Here is a 23566-nt window from a genome sequence, read left to right on the forward strand (position 1 = left end):
CCACGGCTGCTGCTCTCTTAGCACGAAGGACCCGCTGTGTTAGTGTGTGTGTGTGTGTGTGTGTGTGTGTGTGTGTGTGTGTGCGTGTGCCAGAACAGGATCAAAACCCACACTGCAAACCGCTTTCCAGAGGCTGTGATGGGAGCTGACGACCGGCTAGTTCCCTACAAACTCCTGGGACACTGAGCCTGGAGCCCTGTGCAGCTGCGTCAGCTCCACGGGACTCGGCAACATCATCTTTCCCTGGGCCATTGAGACTGAGTGTCATAACTGAAGGCGAAAATAGGTGCAGTCACACTGACCAACCTCACACACCCAGAAACTCGCCTGATTAGGAGAGAGAGAGAGAGAGAGAGAGAGAGAGAGAGAGAGAGAGAGAGAGAGAGAGAGAGAGAGATACACGCTGGGGGAGGGGGAAAAGGTGGGGGAAAGGGGGATGAGACAGAAGAAACTGTCCCACCCAGAGAAAAGGCAATGAAATACATCCCCGATTGAGAACCCTATGTTTTCTAGTCCCCTTCAGGGCATTTTAAGGTTTTTTTTTTGCACAAGGGCATCAGCTGCCTCTTAGCCTTGTGTCTGGACCTGGGCTTAGAGAGGATGCGTGGATTGGACCAGTCCTTGGGAGGGAAGCAGGACAGAAGAAAATGATGTCCAGTCTTGACCTGGGCTAAGGACCCAGAAAAGAACCGGGGTTTGTCCTAACATAGAGTATGTGTGCACAGAGAAACCCTAAGGTCTTTCTCCACCTGGCCACCACTGGTTTTCCTCATGAGAACTCTACTCAAGGGGCTGCTGGGGAGGTACCTCAGTCAGCAGAGAGCACTTTCCACACAAACATAGGCATCTGCACTCAGTCCCCAACACCCACATAAAAAGTTGGTTGATGTGATGTGGGCTTACGTATGGTCTGTGCACTGCGGAGGTAGATAGCAAGCAATTGTCTCCACGTCTTATTCACACAGAGACACAAAAAGCTGCTGAGACCCTTACATGCCACATACTATGCTAAGGCAGAAGAGCTTAGGGACGTCTGTCAGTTTAAAGTACGTCCACTTGAGAAGCTTCTTTCTTGGTGGTTTCCCCCAAATTTGGGTTAAGACTCCTGTGTTAGTTAGTCACAAAGCAAGAAAGTAAGATTCTTTAAAATCTATTTCAGTGTGGGCATGAAAGGTCCTCCACAGTCTTGTGTGTGGGAACAGTTGGTGCCCAGCTGGTACTGGGGTGTAGAACCTTTGAGGGTGTTGGACTTAGCTGGAAGGCGGGGCAGCAGGAGTGACAGCTCAGGCTAGCTTTGTAGCACTTGCCACACCTTGCCGGCCATGGTGGACTGTACTGCAAACCAAACTAAATCCTATTCTCATAAGCTCTTGCTTTCTGTCAGGTGTTTGGTCCCAGGGAAGAAAAAAGTAACTAATGCAACCACTCTCCCAATACGTCTCATTTACTACTATCCCAAGTCATCTGCGGGGCTAGGGGGCAGCCAAACAGTATCCTGCCATCTGTTGCCCCAATATTCCTGGGCCCCCACAGTTGACCAGGGTCCTAACACCATCAACTTGCCCTGAGAAAAGCTCCGAGCTGAGTTTCCCTGCTGTCACCTCCACTGCCAATATACACAGTCACTGATACCCACCTGAGCCTGTAATGCGCCTTCCCCTCACTGTCTCCCCAATCCCCTCCATACACACGCCCTGCATCTTCCATCACCACCACAGGCACACACCCTAGGCCATCATGAGCTGGACTTGGGGGGGGGGGGCACACCATCTCTCCTGACCTCCACCTCACCACTTTCTATGAGCAGTTAGTTCTCTGGGTAAATCACGTCACCTCAGCTTCCTTACTAGAAAATAAGAGACAGAGTGCTTGACGCTTAAGGCTTGTGAGGGAATTACACAGGTCAGCACGTGTAAAGCACTCAGAGCGGTGGACGCACAGTGAAGACCGTGTGCTACGACCAGCACAACATGCTAGCCCTGTCCCAGTGGCACTGCCTCTGCGTGGTAACCAAGAGCTCTCTAAGGCACATTCAACAGGAAGAAAATCATGCCTGATACTGCGACCCTTGGCAACCACCTGGAGGTAGTAAGGTCATGGATTTTAGAGGGGACCCAGTACCATCACTTTACTAACTGAGCCTAGAGGGGACCCAGTACCATCACTTTACTAACTGAGCCGAGAGGGGACCCAGTACCATCACTTTACTAACCGAGCCTAGAGGGACCCCCAGTACCATCACTTTACTAACTGAGCCTAGAGGGGACCCAGCACCATCACTTTACTAACCGAGCCTAGAGGGGACCCAGTACCATCACTTTACTAGCTCAGCCCAATTCCTAGCTGCATCCCAAACATCTGTCCTTTCACCCCTCATCAAAGAAACCTCTCTTTGCAGATGTAGACCATTATAGAAAACAGCTAGCCAGTCAAAATGCAGTCCCAACTGATACATCTACAACCCAATTCCTGTACCTAAGAATCAGGGAACATTCCAGAAGAGGTGGAGGAATGGTTTTAAGTGCCAAAGGGCCAGGTAACCTGCTATTAGACTATGTCTCCTAGAAACGACAGGGAAGCGTGACCCATGATCCCTCAATGGCATGGCTTCCTAAACAGGACCTGAACAAGGACGAACACCTAACACGCTAACATGTCTACACACTAACATGTCTATGTAGGGGCCAAGTTACATAGCCCGTTGCTAGACAAAGAACTACAGGCAAGAGTGCTGTGAGCAAGAGAAACAGTCTTCCCTGGGGAAGATGAGACCCCCCCCCCCCCAATTGGCTATCCTACATCAAGAGGTCAGGCCTGAAATCATGTATGTACAAGCAAAAAACACTAATGGACTGTATTTCTGTATGTAGGGGTGCAGCCACACAAACACGTGTGTGTGTGTGTGTGTGTGTGTGTGTTTGTGTGTGTATGTGTAGTGTGTGCGTGTAACAGTAACTATGAAAGAAAAAGAGGCCATGAATTCAAGAGAAAGCACGGGAAGATACAGAGGAGGAGGAGGAAAGGTAAGGGGAAAAAGTGATGTAATTATATTTTAGTTTTCAAAGTAGTAGTAGTAGTAGTAATAATAATAATAATAATAATAATAATAAGAAGAAGAAGAAGAAGAAGAAGAAGAAGAAGAAGAAGAAGAAGAAGAAGAAGACGACGACGACGACCACTATTATCACATCATTAATTATTTTAAAAGCTTTCACCTACCAACTTAAAACACAAGAACCATTGTCAACCCTTAAGAACATCTTAATCCTGGCTCAATCTGGCCAAACAAACCAATTCACCCCAGTTCACCCCCAGTGCATAGTCCCATGATGTTTTCTGCCACCTGATTCCTACAGGGCCCTGACTTGACACCTAGCTCTCCCTGGAGCCCATTGAATGCTTGCCACACGCAAGGGTCTTGGTCTACTGTGCTCAGCCTGGCCAGTCTCTCATGGGGTCCTGAATTTATGCGCCTATGGTCCCTGGCAAGAGCGCCATGAATTCTCCAGACGGCACTGAATCGAGCCCGGTGGTTTCTCTGATGCTGTCCAAAAGTGCCTTGGGGCTGCAAGAAATTCCCTTTTCAGTGGGGAAAATGAGGTAGTCCAAACACAGGGCTGAGTCTTGAGGTTCTGGGCTCCGGTTCTTTGAGGTGCTCTTCTGGGAATGTGAGAAGCTATACCCATTACGTCTCTCACCCGCATGACTGTCTAACCATGAGCTGGTCAAGGAAGGGCAAATGGCATGCTTACATGGATGGGGAAAGCCCAGGAAGCCTCAACCCCACACAGAGAACTACAGGCAACTAAGGAATGCTGGGAGCAGGAGAAGCGGGCTTCCCTACGGAAGAGCAAACTGGTTACCCAATACCAAACGGCCGGCCCTGAAAACATATACATACAGATAACACTATAGAGATTGAGCACATTGATTTATATATTTAGGAATAGCTACGTAAGTCCATACACTTATATGTGTATAACGATGACTAGTGAAAAAAGAGCTCATGAATTTGAAAAAGAGCAAGGAGGGGTACATGGAAGGGTTGGAGGAGGAAAGGCATGGGGGAAATGATGCGATTGCATTCTAATCTCATAAAAAAGAAAGAGGGCTGGAGAGATGGCTCAGCGGTTAAGAGCACTGACTGCTCTTCCAGAGGTCCTGAGTTCAATTCCCAGCAACCACATGGTGGCTCACAACCATCTATGATGGGATCTGATTCCCTCTTCTGGTGTGCAGGTGTACATGCAGGGAGAGCACTGTAAATAAATCTTTAAGAAGGAAAGAAATAAAGAAACAAACAAACAAACAATAAAAAAACAAAAACAAAAAAGAAGTGACCCCAAGGTTTCTTTTTTCAGTAAATGACTTAAATCCTTCTAGGCCATGACTAAAAGCAGGCCTTTTCTTAGATGACTTTCCAAGTCCCTTTCTCTGTACGCGTGTCTCCCCTGTTTCTGGTGACCTTCTCTTCCTCATGGTCGGTGCACAGTTCCCATCTCCTCCCCCATCTCTATGAGGTGTGTCACTAGCTGTTCTTGCCTTCCACCCCTGCATGAGGTACACAGGGCCTAACAGGACACAGAAGAAAATCCAGTTATTTTCTTTACCCCACCTGAGTGACTGAGCAAGCCAACATAAAACCTCCCCCCATCAATGTACAGAGCCTGAGATTTCTCTAAGTCACCAGCTTGGAGCCTGGCCACAGCACATTTTGGAAAGAGGTAGAAAATTTAATAACGCCATTACCCTGAAATCCAATAAAGCCTGTTGGAGCTCCACATTTTCAAAACATCAGACTATTTATGCTGTTACCCCGAGTGTAGCTATCGTTTCTGCCACAGCCATAAACACACACACAATGTACTCAGAAACTGAGACTGTCATTAAAAAAAAAAAAGACCCTAAGAAGATACTGCCGGTGAACAGTAGCTCGGCGGTAGTTGCTACGGAGAGTTCATACACCTAAGTTCATTTATTCTGAAAATTACATTTGTAAGTCCACAACTCATCACTCCCAACTGTGAACATTTTTCAATACAAGGTATTAAACTCTCCTTTCAGAAGTTGTTTTCAAGCAGGCTAAAGGTCATCCTGAAGATCATGGACATTTACAAACCCATCACAGCATATAGGAAAAGGCTCGTAATCGCTTTCAATTTACTACATCTAACATTGTATTTGGTTTTTTATCAGAAAACCTATATAAGAATAGATTCAACAAATAAGGAGTTGGAATGCTCAGGGCTGCTGGTGGCTAAGCAGCAATGTTCTAAAGGCAGCTAATTCTATATGGCTCTTTGCCTTTCCTTTTTTTTTTAAATTTTATTTTGTTTTTATTTTACGTGCATTGTTTTGTTTGTTTGTTTGTTTGTTTTTTTGCCTGTATGGCTGTATTAGGATGTCAGATCTTGGAGTTACAGACAGTTGTATGCTATCTTTTGGGTGCTGGGACTTGAACCCAGATTCTCTGGAAGAGCAGTCAGTGTTCTTAACCATTGAGCCATCTCTACAATCCAACCTTTCCTTTATTCTTGTTCCCCCTCATGATGACAGGATGGCTGCTCTGATTCCAGCATCTCATCAGCATCCAAGAAAAAAAGAATGGAAGAGGGACATAGGTTAATTTGTCTTGTTTTATCAGGATGCTAACCACTTTGCCTGAAAACCCACCCTCATCTCAGTGGACTTATTCTAGGGGCTGAATGGTTAAAATCAAGTCACATAGCTGTGCTCACTACAGGGAAATCTGGGGAACTGAGCCTTGGAATTGTGGTATCTTAGACTTAGACTATCTACTGCCAGGCTCGGAACATGCCACACCCAATCCAGCCAAGTTTTTGTTGGAAAGTGGAATGGGTTATGGGCACTGAATAAATGATTTACTATGTCCCTGTTTTGAGGCTCCTTCTGGGAGGAAGAGATGCCTCCCAACAAGGCACGCAATCATCGTATTTCCAGGTACTGTCTCCAAGCACCTACTACACAGAAGAGAACATGTCGTAAGTATCAATGCCAACAGCAACAACAATAGTAATAACAGGAAGAGGAGGGGGAATAGTTAAGTCTTTGAAAGCACACATCTTGGTTTTCCTCTGCATACACAGACAGGCATAAACTGGCAGTTGAGCTGCTCACAGGGGCATGAAGTCTCACTGCTGTGAACCCTGACACAAATGTGACCACCAGGAACCTTTGCCTGGGGCCAGGCTCCTCATACCTCACAGGCAGGGAGAGCATGTGAGCTACAACGCAGATGCTTAGGACAAGATGCTAAGGCAAGAAGGACTCTCCCTAAAGGCGCTACCCCGGCCACGCTCCGTCCTCAGCCCCTCCAAGGAGACGCAAGCAGTTAGCATCCTGCCTCTCCTATGGGAGCAAGCTGTGTGCCTCATTAACCTTTGGTGCCTTCCCACTACTCACAAGAAACAGCCAATACTCCTCAGAGAGACCCCTTAGTCCCATTCGACTATGACGCTGACAACTTCTCCAACTTCACCTACCCACCCACCCACTGCTCACACGCTGCTCTGGCCACCTTCTGGGAGAGCGCCAAGAACACAGTTCACACACACAGTTCACATACACACAGTTCCTCCAGCTGAGACAAAGCTTCCCAGGCTTCTGATCTGAGTTGAAATCATTCAGTAAAATCGGCTGTGGCTGCCCACTGTTGTGTGAGCCTGGTAATCCTCTTTCTAATTGCACCACACTCTGGACTATGACCCACAAAGCTTTGCGGCTGAAAGTCTACTTGAAGTCCATTCTCACCCACTGGAGGTCTTCCCTGTCCTTCACATCTCTCCAGCTCCAGCATTAAGCCCACTCTCATCACCTAGGACTTGATATCCTTCATCTCTAATTTCTCCAGCTTTAAACAGACATCCGACAGTGTCACTTAAGGGAGAAGGGCTTGTTTTGGCTCCTGGTTTGAGGGGTACAGTCCACTGTGCCAGACAGCTCTGTGGCAGTTGGAGTTAGCAGCGGGAATTCCTCACCTCCTCACATTTCAGTGGAACAGGAAGTAGAGATAGGGGTAACATCATCCCACCAGATCCTGACCTTGGAGCTTTTGCGATTTTCAAGTTCTCACTCTTCTCCCACCTACAGGAGGTGGCACACTGTGGTTTGCATTCAAACTAAAAAAGTTTAAGCTACATCCAAATTTTATATCCTTCACTATCTGTATACCTTTAAATAACATGTTTATTGTTTCTGTGCCTCAGTTTCTTCATGTGACATTGAGGGATGACAGTATCAACCATATAAAGTTTAAGCTACATCCAAATTTTATATCCTTCACTATCTGTATACCTTTAAATAACATGTTTATTGTTTCTGTGCCTCAGTTTCTTCATGTGACATTGAGGGATGACAGTATCAACCATATCAAGAGATGAAAATAAGCCGGGCGCGGTGGCGCACACTTATAATCCCAACACTTGGGGAGGCAGAGGCAGCAGGATCTCTGTGAGGTTGAGACCAGCCTGGTCTATAAAGTGAGACCAGGACAGCCAAGGCTACACAGAGAAACCCTGTCTCAGGTGGGGGTGGGGGGAGGGCGGGGCAGCAGGAAGAACGAGAGAGATGGAAATAATATACATGAAGAATCATGGGTTGTTTCTACGTATTAGACATTGCTGTTATTGGGAACACAAAGTCTTCATTCTCACTGGGCATGTGCCCTGCTGGCCCTAGTTCATCTGATCCAGTGTGTCAGGTCCCTCTACAGCATCCCATTTCATGTGACAATCAAAGGCCATCCATGACACTCTGACTCCCCACCTGCCAGCTGACCTGAGCCACATCTGCTCCCACAGTACAGCACTCCACTAGAGGGAGATGCTCCATCCCCCTTATTGGCCTACCACGCCTCTAAGCTGACATGAGACATAATTTGATCATAAATGGCCATATTCAGGTACAGTTGAAAACTCATCGTTATTAGGTAAACACCAGTCTCGCAGAGACGTCAGGACAAGCCCTGGGCTGTGGCGGGTTGAATGTAAACACCCTGTGATCTGAGCTCCACTCTTCCCCTCAAGCATCCAGACCCTTCAACGTACAAAACAGTCATGTCCCAAACAGAAAGCTTCTTCTATCTTCTGATGTCCCTCCCAAAACAACAGGAAATGGCCTCTGCTTCAACCAAGCTCCAGTGCCAGGACTGGATGGCAGCAGGACACACAGTTTCAGCGTGGGCCAGCATCTGCCGATGGTTAGCAGATGCTAACCATAAGCTGACCCACCTGATGACTCTGAGACAAATTGGGCCACCCCTTTCAGGATCCCATCAGTGGCAAAACCAAAGGGCTGTGGCCAGAACAAAGAAACATCCCTGAACACAAACAACGCTGTGGAACCCAGTGTGCTGATGGACACAGAGAAAGTTGGAGTGTGCAAAAGCAAAACAAAGAAAGAAAGAAAGAAAAGAAAACAAAAAACCCTCCCCCTTCTTCTTGCTGTGTGAAGTCAGAAAGTACTCATCGGATCACTCAGTAGTTTTTTCCTGAGCTCTAATCATGGGCCAGGTCCTATTCTCTCATCACATTCAGAATGGCTCCTCAGAACTTCCGCTATCAGAAGCATTTGTACAACTGCACCAGGAAATGGATGCCAATCCACATGTTTTGCAAACCAAGCACTATGGTTCTATTTCTGTTAACTGCTATTACCACTCAAATTACTGCAGGTACCTGACTATGATCGCTCTCATTTAAATGGTCTTTGTCTTGGCCTATCTGCAGCTGTTTTAAGCAGTTAAAAATCCCATGTTAAACACGACTTACTAGCTGTGCTAGCTAGTTTTATGCCAACATGACAGAAGCTTTGGAGTCTGTGGAGAGGAGGGAGCCTCAGTTGAGAAAAGATGGAGCTATAGGCAAGCCTATAAGAGGGAGGGCCTAGCTCACTTGCCATCCCTGGGCTGGGAGTCCTGGGCTTTATGAGAAAGCTGGCTGAACAAACCAGAGGGAGCAGGCTAGGAAGCAGCACTCCTCCAGCACTCTGCATCAGCCCCTGCCTCCAGGTTCCTGGCCTGTTTGAGCTCCTGCCCGGACTTCCTTCAGTGATGGGCAGTGATGTCTAAGCCAAACAAACCCTTCCTCTCCTACTTGTGTTTGGTCCTGGTTCATCACAGCAATAGTGACCCTGACTAAGACACTAGCCATCAACATCCTGAGTTCTATGCCTTGGGCAGATTTTCTCCCTCTGACTTGGTTCTCCCTAAAGCCAAACTTCATTTGTAGGTCTCTCTCCGGAAAGTAAAATTTTTTTAGCCAACACTTCCCCGGCAGTCAGTCCAGCTCCTCAGCCTACAGATGTCAAAAGAGAGACTCAAGTTGGGTTGGGTGATTTGGCCATGGCCCTGAGCCTAAGAGGCACAAGGCTGAGACTATAGCCCCACCTCCCAGCGAGAGCCTCTCCTACCATCACAGGCGGCTGCTCTTGAACCTCACCCTGAGGAATCTTATATGTCACCTCCCTACACTGCTGCCACATAGAAAGTCAGACCACCTGTCTCTTCAAAGACCGATTTGAACTAGCAAACTAAGATATACCAGAAATAATGAAAGCAGGTCACACCTTTGATACATACCCAACACTGACATCTTTTATGCAGGCCCACAGTTACCTAATGGGACTGATTCTTGGCTACTAGACAGAGGGTAAAGTGTGAAGCCAATCTGAATGAAAATGACCCCCACAGGCTCATAGGGAGAGGCATTATTTGAAAGGATTAGAACTGTGGGCTTGTTGGAGTAGGTGTGTCCTTGTTAGAGGAAGTGTGTCACTGAGTGTGGGCTCTGAGGATTCCGACACTTGAGCCAGCCCCAGTGTCACTCTCTCTTCCTGCTCCTTGCAGTTCTGGAGGTGGAGCTCTCAGCTGCCCATCTGCACGCACGCTGCCATGTCTGCACGCACGCTGCCATGTCTGCATGCACACTGCCATGCTTCCTGCCATGACGACAGTGGACTAAACCTCTGAAAGGTAAGCCCGCCCCAGTGAAATGATTTCCAACTGCCATGGCTGTGGTGTCTCTTCACAGCAACAGGACATTCAGTGGGATGCTCTATTTTAGGAAATATGAGGAAACGAAGGCTATGCAGACAGTTAAGAGAGTCCCTTTGCTGGGGACCGCCCTATCTCTCCTTTCTAAAGTGAGATGGGCCCTGCACACACTCAGCAGCTTCTTTTGCAAGGAAACCTTTCAGCTGAACAATTTCACTCTCAGGCATTGATTACTTTTTTTTTTTTTTTTTTTTTTTAACTTTTTCCCCCTCCATACAACATATTCTGGTCCCAGTTTTCCATCCTTCATCTCCTCCCAGATCCTCACCACCCAACTTCACACTTTCTTTCTCTTTCGAAAACAAACTGGCCAAAAAAACAGCCTCCCCCCACAGAAAGAAAAAACTCCAAAAAATCAACAACAAAAACAAACCAAAAAGAAAAAGATTACCCACAAAAAACAGAATAAAAGAAAACACACACATACACAATAAGAAACTATAATATACAAGCAAAAAACCACGTACGGTTAAAAAAAATGTCCCCAGGGCTGGAGAGCTGGCTCAGAGGTTAAGAGCACTGACTGCTCTTCCAGAGGTCCTGAGTTCAGTTCCCAGAAACCACATGGTGGCTTACAGCCATCTATAATGTGATCTCATGCCCTCTTCTGGCCTGCAGGTGTACATGCAGGCAGAGCGCTGTCTACATAATAATAAATAATAAATCTTTTTTTAAAAACACAACACACACACACAACATCATGAGACAAAAAACAAAACAAAAAAAAAAAAAAAAAAAAACCAAAACAAAAACAAAAATATCCTCAGGTTCCTTTTGTGTTGGTCATCCACTTCTGGGCGTGAGGCTCACCCTCGAGTGTGGTTTGTATGCCCAGTGATACTCCATTGACTTCACTGGCTAAAACCAATTTTTCCTTTGCAAGGGTTGTAGGCTGGCGACAGCTTCTGAGTGAGGGACGGCGACTGGCGTCCACTTCTCCTCTCAGTGCTGGAACTCCATTTGGCTTGGACCTATGCATGCTGCCACAGTCTCTGTGAGTTCACAAGTGGGTCGGTCCTGTCCTGTCTGGAAGACACTGTGTCCTTGGTGTCACCCATCCCCTCAGGCCCTCACAATCCTTTTGCCTCCTCTTCTGCATAGCTCCCTGAGGCCTGAGGGGAGGTGTGGACTGAGTGTTCAAGGTCTCTCACGCTCTGCACACTGTCCGGGTTTGGTCTCTGTTTTAGTTCCTGTCTCCTGCAGCAGGAAGCGACTCTGGTGACGAGCCGGACACCTACCTGGGTTTCAGCCCAGGGTGGCCTGGAAGCCATTTTCTTTTTTTTCCCTTTTTTAAAGAAAATATTAGAAGAACTGTGGGCAGTGATTAATCTCAAAGGACAAAAGGGAAATTCCTTGGATGTTAAACTATGGGTTTCTGTTAATTTGGGGTTTATTCACAAAAGGTAATGAAGTTCGCAATCACATGTGGGGAAAACCTCGGATCACCAGGAAGATCCTCGTGAAATACCGTATGATCAAGGACGTCCCCAAGACCAGGAAGGGCCATGCGAGACCTCGTCACGGCTTCTCCCTGTGCTGTTTGCTACGTACACAGTTTTAAAACGTAGGCATGGTGAGTGTTGCTGTCACTTTAAGTTTTGCTGTCTTTAACCTCTCCCAACTCTCACACCCACTCATCTATGGAATCTCATACTAAAACCCACGAGCTTCTCCAGGGACCCCAAGCCTTGCTGACCTTCAGAATTCTGTGTGGCTGCCTCATGCACAGGGCACACTGTCTTATCAAGTCCTCTTTTGGTGACCACGTCCTGTCTTGGCTGTTCTGGGCATCGAGACCCACTTGGCTGTTACCAACCTTGAACACGGTACCCAGTCTCCCGGTTTTAGCTGAAATTTTAATGTTTCCTCAAACCTGGGCTGAGCAGAGAACAGATCGCTTGACTGAGAACCTCGGTTCTGTTCAAGCCCACCCCTTAGCATTTCTAGGTACCTAGGCCATGTTTTCAAAATGGGAGCTGAGATCAAAGCATTTAACAGCCTGGTTCCCCTCCACAGCAGAAAAGTCAGTGCCGTCTACAACCATGACCTCTGACCCTGGCTGTGCTGGTTTACTATGAAAGTATAACAAGGAAACATTTACATTCTTTTTGGGTTTTTTTGTTTGTTTATTTTTCATGACAGGGTTTCTCTGTGTAACAGCCCTGGTTGTCCTGGATTCACCAGGCTGGCCTTGAACTCACAGAGATTCGCCTGCCTCTGCTTCCCAAGAGCTGGGACTAAAGGTGTGTGCCACCACAACAGGCTGCATATTTACATTCTTAAAGTAGGGAAAATAACTCAACAACGCATTTAAAAGTTATCTTTTGGCGTGTAGCACTGTGAACTTCTTGCCCTCTCTTTACTGTTTGCATTTTCTTTATGAACCTCTTTGTCTGGACAGGTGTTATATAATGTGGTCCTATGGCTGTTCTCTTTCTGTATACGCTATCTGGAGGTACTCTTGGGTACTTGTGCTGACTAGGTTTTAGTCAGGGACAAGAAGGAATGCAAGGCGGATGTCAGCCATGTTGGAGTGAGAGTAAAGCTGGGGGAAGCCAGCACTGCACCTGAGCCCTGATGACTACCCCTGGCCTGAACGGGCTCCAGGAATCCGGCTCTGGAAACACCACACAGGGACAGTGAAACAGCTAGAGACAGCGATATTGCCCCGCCTCACCCCTGCTTCAACGTGTCCCGAAAGAAGACACATCTATGCCGAGATAACAAGAAACGGGGATACCAGTGCCTGGAGGCAAAGTGGAGCTAGAAGAGTCTGGACCTCCAGCTGGGAAACCAGGAAGCTCTCTGTACCCTAAGGAGAGCAGGCGTTAGCAGGGTACCAACATGATGGTTTGTCATTCCAGGGAGGGCTCTGATGAGGACCAACACAGTGGCCAAAGGATAAAGAGCATCTTACTGCAAGGAGCAGTTCCAAACCTGGCATATGATTTTGGCTGAAGAAAAATAATAACACAAACCGTCCTGACTGCTGATTATGACGAATGGGCATTGAAGACAGAGAGAAAGAAAAGGGAGATGACACAAATATGTCAGGGCGACCTTTGACTGGTGAGGAAACCCACAGCCCTGTCAGCAGGGGAGTGGCACAATCAGGGGCACTGCCCAGATGGACTAACTTGGCTACTACGTGTGAGCAAACGGGAAGGCACAGGGCTTTCAGAGCCTGCGGTTGGGGAACCATCCATGAGTCCATGGCTACCGTGGTGGCTTCAGCCACGCAGAGGGGCAAACCTTTGGACACAAACAATAATAAACTATGACGCATAAATATCAGCAATGTCTGGAATACTTTCAAACTGTGGGATTACCAAAAGCACAAATAACTGTTTTGTTTTTTAAAAGGCGCGGTGGGGTGGTGGGGGAGAGGGGGAAGTTGGAGAGATGGCTCAGCAGTTAAGAGCCCTGACTGCTCTTCCAGAGGTCCTGAATTCAATTACTAGCAACCATATGGTAGCTCACACCCATCTATATTGGGATCTGATGCCTTCTTCTGGTGTGCAGGGGTACATGCAGATAGAACACACATATACATAAAATAAATAAATCTTTAAAAAAAAAAAAAACCCGGAAAGACCAGCCATGCCTACTTCATTTCTTATTCTGGAGCTCAGAGGATGTCATTCTACATTCCATTGCAGAAGAACAACATCCCATGTAAAAAGACACTGCTGAGAGGCAGAGCCCCGAACCGAAAGAAAACGAAAACTCAGATTCGACACAAGAGCCTCAAAAAACAACCCAAAGTACAGCCGTGTGCACTGCCAACCCTTGACTGCTATTCTGATCACACTGGATGATAAAATTATAAACAGAAGAGATATTTTTGTTGTTGTTTTCCTGTGAAATGTTACCCAGGGAACAGTCTGACCCTACTGGGACACAGTCCTGGCACTGGAGCCCTGAGTCATCTTAGCTTCCTCATCTTGTGTGAGAGCAGAAAGGGCCACTGAGTCTGAGGTCTCCTAGAAGCTAGGCTGCAGATCTCCACAGGCAAACCTTGTGGAGTAACAGCAACAAATGAGAAACAAAAGAGGGAGGAAGAGAACGGGAAAGAAGCTACACAGATGAAGGAGGAGGAGGCTGCTGAGGCAGGAGGCTGCTGAGGCAGGAGGCTGCTGAGGGAGGAGGCTGCTGAGGGAGGAGGCTGAGGGAGGAGGCTGCTGAGGCAGGAGGCTGCTGAGGGAGGAGGCTGAGGCAGGAGGCTGCTGAGGCAGGAGGCTGCTGAGGCAGGAGGCTGAGGGGTTGGTGGGGGCACAACACCACAAAGACGTGAACAAGAGGGTGAGAGCTACCTTCTAGATCCAAGGACGGACAGTTCCAGGTCACACAGAACCCTTGGAAAAGGGGGCCACTCACTGTCCTTCCATCGCAAACAGATGCAAGTGGTCGTCTCAGCAGAAACCTTGGGACAGCAACTGGAAGCCATCTCCACTCCAAGGCCAGCTGGACATATGCGTGGCCCAGTGAAAGGGAAGGAGAAGCAGTTTGCCCCAGGAGAGAAAGGGATGTTTCCTTGAAAGCCATGGGCAGCACGGACGTGTACGACTTAGAGGCCCTCAGTTATGTTCTAGAAAACTGCGTGGCTAGCAGGTGGTGTGTCTGTTCCCAGATTTGAGGGGGGGTGAAGGGCCATCATGTCCACAAACACGGGTCTCTTGTACAGACTGACTGCTTCCACTCTCCTGAGAGCCCAAGCAATAGAAATGTAAGTATTTTGAAAGAATCTCCCTCACAGCACTTTTGGGTGGACCCCACGAAATTAGCATTTTTATAGGTCAAGAAGGAAAAGGTCAGATCCTGCCAAGGCAAGTGGATCGACAGTGGTTCATGCTATTCCAGCTTTCCCTTAGAGAAAGGGTAGGGAACACACACACACACACACACACACACACACACACACACACAGAGAGAGAGAGAGAGAGAGAGAGAGAGAGAGAGAGAGAGAGAGACAGCGCCAGAGCACAGATTACTTAAGTTTTGAGGGCCAAGAGACAAAATAGAGATTACATAGGTACTTACATAACTACTTAAAATGTTAAAAGTTTAAAAATATAGAGAGATCCACCCTCAGCTCCCACAGGCATTGGCCACAGTGTGTCCCTTTCTCTCTACAGTACCCAGGTACCCATGTTACCCTGGTGACGCCTCTTTGCGAAAGCAGTTCATCTTAACTTCTGTCTTAGTTATGTTTTAAAAGGTGTATTTATTTTTATTTCATGAGCATGGCTGCTTTGCCTGCATGCATGCACAGACACCCTGTGTATGTGTGCGGTATCATCAGAGGCCAGAAGAGGAAAAGATACCCTGGGCCTGCTGGTACAGCTCACTGTGAACCACCATGTGTGGGTGCTGTAAAGCAAACCCAGGTCCTCTGGAAGAGCAGCTCCTTGGACACTGAGCCGTCTCTCCGGCAACAGCAGAGCTCTCTGAGACATCCCTGTTTGCCCCGGTGCTGCCTGCTTGCTGCTTGATGGGCAGCCCACTCCCGTGGCCACTGCTTCTAATGAGCAGGCTTTACTGCACAAGCACTCGAAGGGGAGTCTGGCCTTCCTAGGGAGAAAACAAAGCCTGAGCTGCACTGGGAAATGGGGCTGCAAGGTGAGGATAAATAAATTACGCTACAGGAGCAAAGCAAGTGCTGAGGGTAAGACAACCCAATACCCAGGGTGTTCCTGACCTGAGGCCAAAATTCTAGTGAATCCATAGGGAAGTGCTAAAAGTAACTGGATTATCTACACAGGTGGAAGGCCAAAGGGAGTAGAAAGTAAGACAGCTGAGGACATTGGCCTAGAGGGTGACCACTAGATGGGAGGTGAAATTCTCTTCCTGTGACGTCACATTAGTCAGGGGGTGGGGACCATCAGAAGAGCAGGCATACTGTTCCTAAAACCCATGTGAGTTCCAGTGTTGAAAGACAGAGGGAGGACCACAGTGTCTGCCTGCAGAGCTAAGCCAAGAACCAAGCCACCCTACCCAAAGCACACGGAACAAAGGCAGACCTCGATGGTGCCATTCTAGGACCATCTTTTTAAACTGGGTCTTTTTTAAACTGGAATTCAAACATTCACTGGGAAGTGGTTTTAGTTTGTGGCATTCCTATTGTTTTAATACATTGTTTCATCCATTGTAATCAAAAGGAGAAAACTGCTTGAAAGGCTATGTGTGAATGGATACACAAAAGAGCCATCTGGTCTTACATTAGTACTTAGTTATAAAAATACTAATTTAGAGAACCTTTTTTCCCCACTATCTGATACAAAATCTCAGCACAAAACAAAACATTCTCTTACATTTCTAAATACTCATATTTATATCTTATAGGCATTTGCCAGGTTAGTGTCTTGTGATATTCTACAAGGAGAGAAGAGAGGGAGAGAAGAGAGAGAAAGGGAAGAGAGAAGGGAAGTGGGAGGAAGGAAAGACAGAGGGAGCGAGGAGGAAGAGGAGGAAGAGGAGGAGGAGGAGAGAAGGAAGAGGAAGAGGACAAGGACGAGGAGGAGGAGAGGCATGCAGGTGTTGACAGATACGTACATGAGCTGCCTGGACATCCGTTGGCCTCTGGGTACCTTCTGCCCATAGCGACAGTCAGTGTGTTAGCAGGGGACTCAGGAAACAGTGGGATAGCTAGCTGTTGAAGGAGAGGGGGGGGGAAAGGTAGAAATAAAAGTCTTAGGATAATGATCACATTTTTTCATTAAAATGCTAATGATAGCCACCACCTTCTAGATAACCGTATTTATGAATTATTCATTGTCACGGGCAGGACGAGAAATCTGTCCCTGCAGGCAGGCATGGAGCCTGCAGAGGGTCACCATGTGGCCCCTGCAGCAACTATGACAAAAGGACATGCCCCTGAGAATCCCTGGTCAGGACGTAAAGTCCAGCAGTCCCAGGACATTAGGCTCACGAATCTGCATCTTCTTAATCAATGGCATGATGGTATTGGTTTGGCCCTTCACTGTGACTCCTGAACTAACATCTTGCCAATAATGCTCTAAAAACTCAAAAGAAAAGAAGAGAAAATTTATTAGATTGGAGAGGCTACATTTCAAAGCGATTAAAAAAAAGAAGAGAAACACTTCTAAATTCATCACCTCCACTCTCTGCTGCATTCTAAAGGTAACACATATGCACAAGCCATTTTTACACAATTTTTGTGCACATTAAATTACCAAAAACACAGGCTGTACCCTTATTCGAACTCAAACATTCAGCTACAAAATTACAAATGGTGCCTCCATTTCTAAGGACAGTGGTGCCCTGGGCTGATTGATGGTCTTGCACAGAACGGTTGCTGCAGGGCGGTAGTAAGTGCGATGATTTGGTTGCCATCCAGCAGAGGCCTCTGGCCCAGACAAGAAGAGAGGTTAGGGAAGCCATTCAGGAACAAAGGGTATCTGCTGTGTCTAAGGCTGGACTGAATTAGCCAAGCCTTGTGGGCGCCAAGTCAATGGAAAAGGCAGTGGGGAGAAATTACACCATGTGTCTTACTGTCCTTGGTCTCACTCAAGAGTGACACCTGCGTTACCAGGCCAGGGAAAAAGACTGGAGCCAGCTGGCAACTCTGTACCTGTCTGTATCAGAGGTCTCTGACTAGAACTGGTTGCAGATAGCTAAGATGTAGGTTTCAGATGCATTACACTTTCTCTATATGGGTTAGAATGGTCAGGGTGGAAGCAGTCAGAATAGCGAGCCAGCCTGCTTGTTAAACATCCAGACAGGAGAGGCAGGGTGCTGACGACACAAGATGGTGGAAGTGACCGGGGAAAGGAGGAGACAAATTAGTAGTTAGAAACATCTAGATCAGTGATTCTCAACTTTCCTAATGCTGTGACTCTTTAATACACTTCCTCATGTTGTGGTGACCCCCCAAACTATAAAATTATTTTCAGTGCTACTTCATAACTATAATTTTGCTACTGTTACAAGTTGAAACATAACGATCTGAGATGCAGGATTCCCGGTGTGTGGCCCCTGTGAAAGGGTCACTTCAATCTCCCAAAGGGGTCACGACCCACAGGCTGTGAACCGCTGATCTAGATACAAAAGGGAGGACAACTTGATCAACTGCCTGCAGGTCAATGGTAGTAGAGCTGAGGTGTACAATACCAGAGAAGGTATAAAAAGATGCCCCCCCCAAAAAAATTCAGTATGCAGCATTGAAAACTGAGGTGTAGAGGATTCAAGACCTGGTAAAAGAAAACAGAACAAAGTACAAAAACAGTCAAAAAAAAAAAGTTCTCCTCTGGTCTGGTCCTCTGTGACTTTCCTCGCTCCCGATTCCTTCAGCGCGCAGCTCTATGCATCTGCTGGCACCGAGCTCTTACAAAGCGGCCTGTCCTGCATGCTTCTCCGCTTACTCGGTTGATGCTGTCCTCCATCTGTGTCCTCCATGCCACCCACCCAGTCCTCAGTCAAGACAGCCAGTGACTTGTCAAATGTCAAAAGTATTTCTTTTTTCATTTTTGTCTTCATTCGTCTCTGAGTCCCAAGGTGCTTTTCCACCTCTGTAGCCTGGTCTCTGCTTCCTGGTCTGTTGCTAGAGCCTGTCTCTTGGCACGAACCGTGCGGTCTTCTCTCTGCCCACCGCCCTTCAGTGGTTCTTGGACACTGTCTCTGCCTCTTTATGTGATTATTGGTCTCTGGAATGCGACCCATCCCCCAACCCCATGAAAACCACTCGACCTCGTTCAAAGGTAAACAAACACACATGCCCGTATCTATGGAAGCCGGTAAGTGCATTTACTGGCAGAAATAACGCAGCAACGTGTGGGCGAATGGCGTGGGCGAAAGTGCTCCCTAAAACAACCTTAGGCTCTGGGTGCCAGTGTCTCCATGTTCCAAGGTTTGCTTCTAGTCTCACTAGCCGCAGCCGTGGCTATGGCTCACTATCCGCCTGTCTTTGTGAACCACTCCGATCCTGACACCTAGAAGCACAACCAGCCTTGGCAGCAGCAGGCAAACACAGGCAAATAAAAGCAAGAGTGGGGAGGGGGAGTGGACAGTGGCACCTGCTGGAGACTTCCCAGACCAACGCCTTTAAAACTGCCTACGCTGGTTCTAATAGGTTCAGCCCCCACAGACTCCTGTGTCTGAATGCTTGGCCATAATGGAGTAGCACTATTAGGAGGTGTGGCCTTGTTGGAGGACGTGTCACTGGAGGTTTAGAGGTCTCTCCACCCAGTGTAGGACCATCTAGTCTCTTCCTGCTGCCTTCAGATCCCGATGGAGAACTCTCAGCTCCTCCAGCGCCTCGTCCGCCGGCACGCTGCCATGCTTCCTGCTAGGATGGAAATGGACTAACCCTCTGAACTGTAAGCCAGCCCTAATTAAATGTTCTCCCTAATAAGAGTTGCTGTGGTCACACTGTCTCTTCACAGCAATAAAACCCTAACCAAGGCACTGCCCCCACACAATCCCACCTCAGGCTTTTCCCTGCGGAATAGGAATGGCAGGAGCAACTCAGCTGCTGGAGGAAATGCCAGTAACGGCGGCGAAAGCAGGAAGGTTCATTAGAAACCAAACAATGGAAAATACCTTGAGGAGCAGATGTGCAGTCTCCTGGCAATCTCTGTGATCTCAGACGCCCTGGGGATAGTCTACTGGTTTTGCCTATTCTGTACGGGCATGAGATCCAGGCCACCACTGCAGTGACAGCCTCCATGTGCTTCTCACTGGGTTCAGCCACCACACAACTGGTACCAAAGCCTGCAGAAGCCACTAACTAGGTCATTTTTTTTTTTTTTATCCCTGGAGCATGGAAGACAGTCAGCATGCAATAAATGTAGAATGAATCAATAAACCAGTATATTCCTGAATAATATTCCCAACTAAGAGGCAAGGAGGCCAATTAAACGGTGAGAAGAGAAACAGCCTGCTGTCCTACCCTCACTGACTCAAAGGAAAACTGTAAATCACATCCAATTACATTTATTTTACACAAAAGAGAGTTTTTATGAATTCATAAATAAATAGCACAAAGTTGGTCTCCAAGATCATAGAGAGATGCTCTTTAAACAGGAAACAAGTTGGTGCAAAGATTGTGAGCAAACAGAGGGACAGGAGTTGCAGGCTACATCTGTTTGCCTGCTTTGTTACCCTGCTGCAGTGCAGGGTCATCACTCTAGTGCTCCAGTGCCTCTCCTCCCAGATGCTCACCCTCATCTCACGCTGCCTGGCTTTAACCCATGGGGACCACAAGATAAAACAGCGAGGAGAGCATCAAGCCTCACCACCCCGAACATTCTGAAAATTCACCCCAGGCGCGGGCTGTGTTTCTGCCCTAATATGTGTGCGATTATAGTACAGTTTCCCTTCTAACAACACATAAGCTCCGAGGCATCGCAGATCCTATGGAGCATGCCTCACATATTGCACAGAACACTGCAGTATCTGTCCAGAAATGACCTCAGTGACAGAGCTTTCAAAGGTGAGGGGTCGTTTCCTTGGATGCACTATGTGATAGGTTCTTTGGGTTTGAGGTTTTGGTTTTTGTTGTTGTTTTCCCTAAACTATGAGAAAGTAACTTGATCTTTCTAGTCTGACTCTGCCACGTTGGTGTACACACACACACACACACACACACACACACACACACACACACACACACACACACACACACACACACACACACACTTTTCTCCAGTGCTCAGGTGGGCTTGCGCTTTGACCGTGGCGCTCACTGGCAGCACAGAACCAAGGCTTTGAGACAGCTGTTCCCCCTTTCCGCTCTCAAGAAGGCAAGGGAGCAGGAGAAACACTCACTGCTCAGCTGAATGCAAGCCAGGGGTGAAAGGAATCTATCCACCAGTCCAGAGTGTTGAGTGTGCAGCTTTTTAATTGCCGTATTTATGATACTACCCATAACATATTCCCCACCACAAATGTTCTAATAGGTCATTAATCCTTGACAAGTACATTAATGTGTCCCCCCATCTCCTGCAAACTCTTATTGTGCTGACGTGGGGCAAAAATGCTAAGAATTTTCTTCAAAGTAAATATGTCAACAGGCCTAGTTACTGCTGGTCCTCGATTAACTATTTCAAAATAGTATTCCCGTGTAAGTACTTGGAGTTACTGACCTTAAATCACAACCCAGAAATACTCTGCTGTTAAGAATGTGGCAAGACTTCTGCTTTTTAAAAATCTCAAGAAGTACACCATTGAGAATGGTCCAGATTTTCACTGTAGTTGAATGACTATCTGTCTTGGCAGCAAATGGGTTTCATTTCAACCACAGAGGATTAATGCTTTTCTCGGGGAATTCAAAGCATGATTAGTCATTGTTTGGTAGCGCACGGTCATCGATGACACCACTAATTATTTTGCTGTGTTAGGACATGAACACAGGCGGCTCAAAGGAAAAGGCACAGTTCTGCCGTGACCAGGAGGGAGCTGCGTTTCTTCTACCATGAGGCACACAGCACGAATCGACAGTCAGAAGGCTAAAAACTACACTACAAAAAAACCAGAGGAGAAGGCAAGCTGTTGCCCCAGCCTAGAGCGGAGCTCCCACAGAGCCAGAGTGTGTAAGACTTGACTTCACGCGTGCGCTGCCGGATGAGATAACGTGGAAGGGTTTGCCGAACCTTTGGGGCACACAGAGCTTTTGTCCTCTGGTCCGCGGTCTGTCTGTGGCAGCTAGGCTTTGGGGGTCAGTTGTCTGTTGCCACCACCACCCCGCCCCCGCTACACAGCAGCTGCAGTACGAACCTCTCCTTTTCTTCAACTCAGCAATGGTTGTAAAAACCACAGTACTGAAGCAGAAGAGAACAAGGCTTGACATACCAAGTTACAAACAAGGACTGAAGTGTGCAAGGCCGACTGAGCACGCGAGCTTGCTGAGATGCCTTCTTTCTTACTTTATTAGTTCTTAGAAAATTCCAGTGTTAGTCTTTAAGCCTTTGAAGTAACATGGTGCAAACACAGAGAGGCCTAACACAGGCCCTGTGATGGTGCTTGTTGAGCGACCCCTGTCCTTCCACAGCCTTCTTTTAGAGAAATTTAGCAAGCAGAGTCTCTAAAAACAATAGAAATAGTGGCTGCCCTGTGAGCTGTCACTGGAAATCCATGAACATACTTGAAACCTGCAGATGGGAGGGCTTTGTCATTGGACCAATTAGAGATTGGGGGCGGGGGATCAACTAGCCTTTGAAGCTACATCTGTAAAATGGGCCCCTGATGCCTCCTCTATAAAGCTCCCATTGAGAACAGAACCAAAGGCTCTAGAGAGAGAGAAAAAAATGAATGAAAAAATTAAATAGAAACATAGTGCATAAGCCACAGACCTAACAACGTTCTTTCTCAAAACATCAACAGTAATGATTTTAATCAGTAATATAAGAGATGGTCTAGGCTGGCCGGAGCCAAATAGTTATCAAACACTGCTTTTTGGCTAGTAAATAAAATGTCCTTAACTACTCAAAAAGAAATGTAAATTATATTACTTCCAGATTTGAGATTTTACTGTCTGTTATGTTTTTCTGGCTGTGTTTCTTCTTTCACAGCCAGCTGAAGCTATAGAACAGGTCTGCTACCTAGCAGTGTGGGAAACATCTTCATGCAGAAGGCACAAGGCTCTCACAGATAGCACCAGAGAAATCAGGGATGATTAACTCTCGGGCTTTCCCCCTCAGCGACAGGATTTACTCCTGTCTCCACCAGGAAGGCTGGAAGTGGAGGTAGTTACCAACCTCGTGGGTCCTTTGCTCCAGGCTTCGCCCGAATCCCCAGACTCCTGAGCTGGCTGTTCTCAGTCAGTAGCACCCATCTCATGAAAGAGATCCCTGGTGCTTGGCAAGAGGCCACTGTTCTCCTTATTCCAGAACCTTCCTCTCTAGCCTCTTATTCCGAGCACTGTTCCTCAGTCAACAGAACCCATTCTTATGAAGAGGCCACAGGCAGTTATCAGTCATGTGGTCACGTGGTCATGTGGTCACGTGGTCATGCGCTCATGTCTTAACCTTTGTTCTGATAACTTTTTCCCAAAGTTGTACTGTGCTCTAATGATGTCGAAGACTCTATTAGTGTGACCCAGCACTGGCTCACTGAATCTTGCTGAGCCTGATTTCCTGCCTGTTGAAAACTGATCCTCTACCAGCCATAGCGAGGATCTGTTGCTGTTGTTTATTTGTTTGTTTGTTGGGGGGGCTGTCTTAGTTAGGGTGTGAAGAGACACCATGACCACAGCCACTCATATAAAGAAAAACATTTAATCGGGGCTGGCTTACATTTTCAGAGGTTTAGTGCATTGTCATCATGGCAGGAAACATGGCAGTGCGCAGGCAGACACGGTGCTGGGGAAGGAGCTGAGAGTTCTACATCTTGGCCCAAAGGCCGCAGAAACAGCCTGTGGGTCATAGCTGGACGAAGCTTGACCATAGGAGACCTAAAGCTCACCTCCACAGTGACATTTTCCCTCCAGCAAGGCCACACTTACTACAGGCAGGCCACACCTCCCTGCGGCCAAGCATT

At 47.3% G+C, this 23566-nt stretch overlaps 1 protein-coding gene across 7 annotated transcripts in view; it reads right to left on the minus strand.

Moving 5' to 3' along the window:
* Apbb2 (amyloid beta precursor protein binding family B member 2) overlaps window positions 1–23566 on the minus strand; it is a 315732-nt gene that overhangs the window by 167185 nt on the left and 124981 nt on the right. For 6 of the 7 annotated variants that reach the window (XM_051165209.1, XM_051165208.1, XM_051165210.1 and 3 more), the window contains one exon: window positions 16625–16721. The exons of the other annotated variant lie outside the window; for it this stretch is intronic. The gene's annotated coding sequence lies outside the window, so the exon portion shown is untranslated. The remainder of the gene's footprint in view (window positions 1–16624; window positions 16722–23566) is intronic. 7 annotated transcript variants of the gene reach the window in all.

Source organism: Acomys russatus, chromosome 22 (assembly GCF_903995435.1).
Source record: "Acomys russatus chromosome 22, mAcoRus1.1, whole genome shotgun sequence".
Lineage (NCBI taxonomy): Eukaryota > Metazoa > Chordata > Mammalia > Rodentia > Muridae > Acomys > Acomys russatus.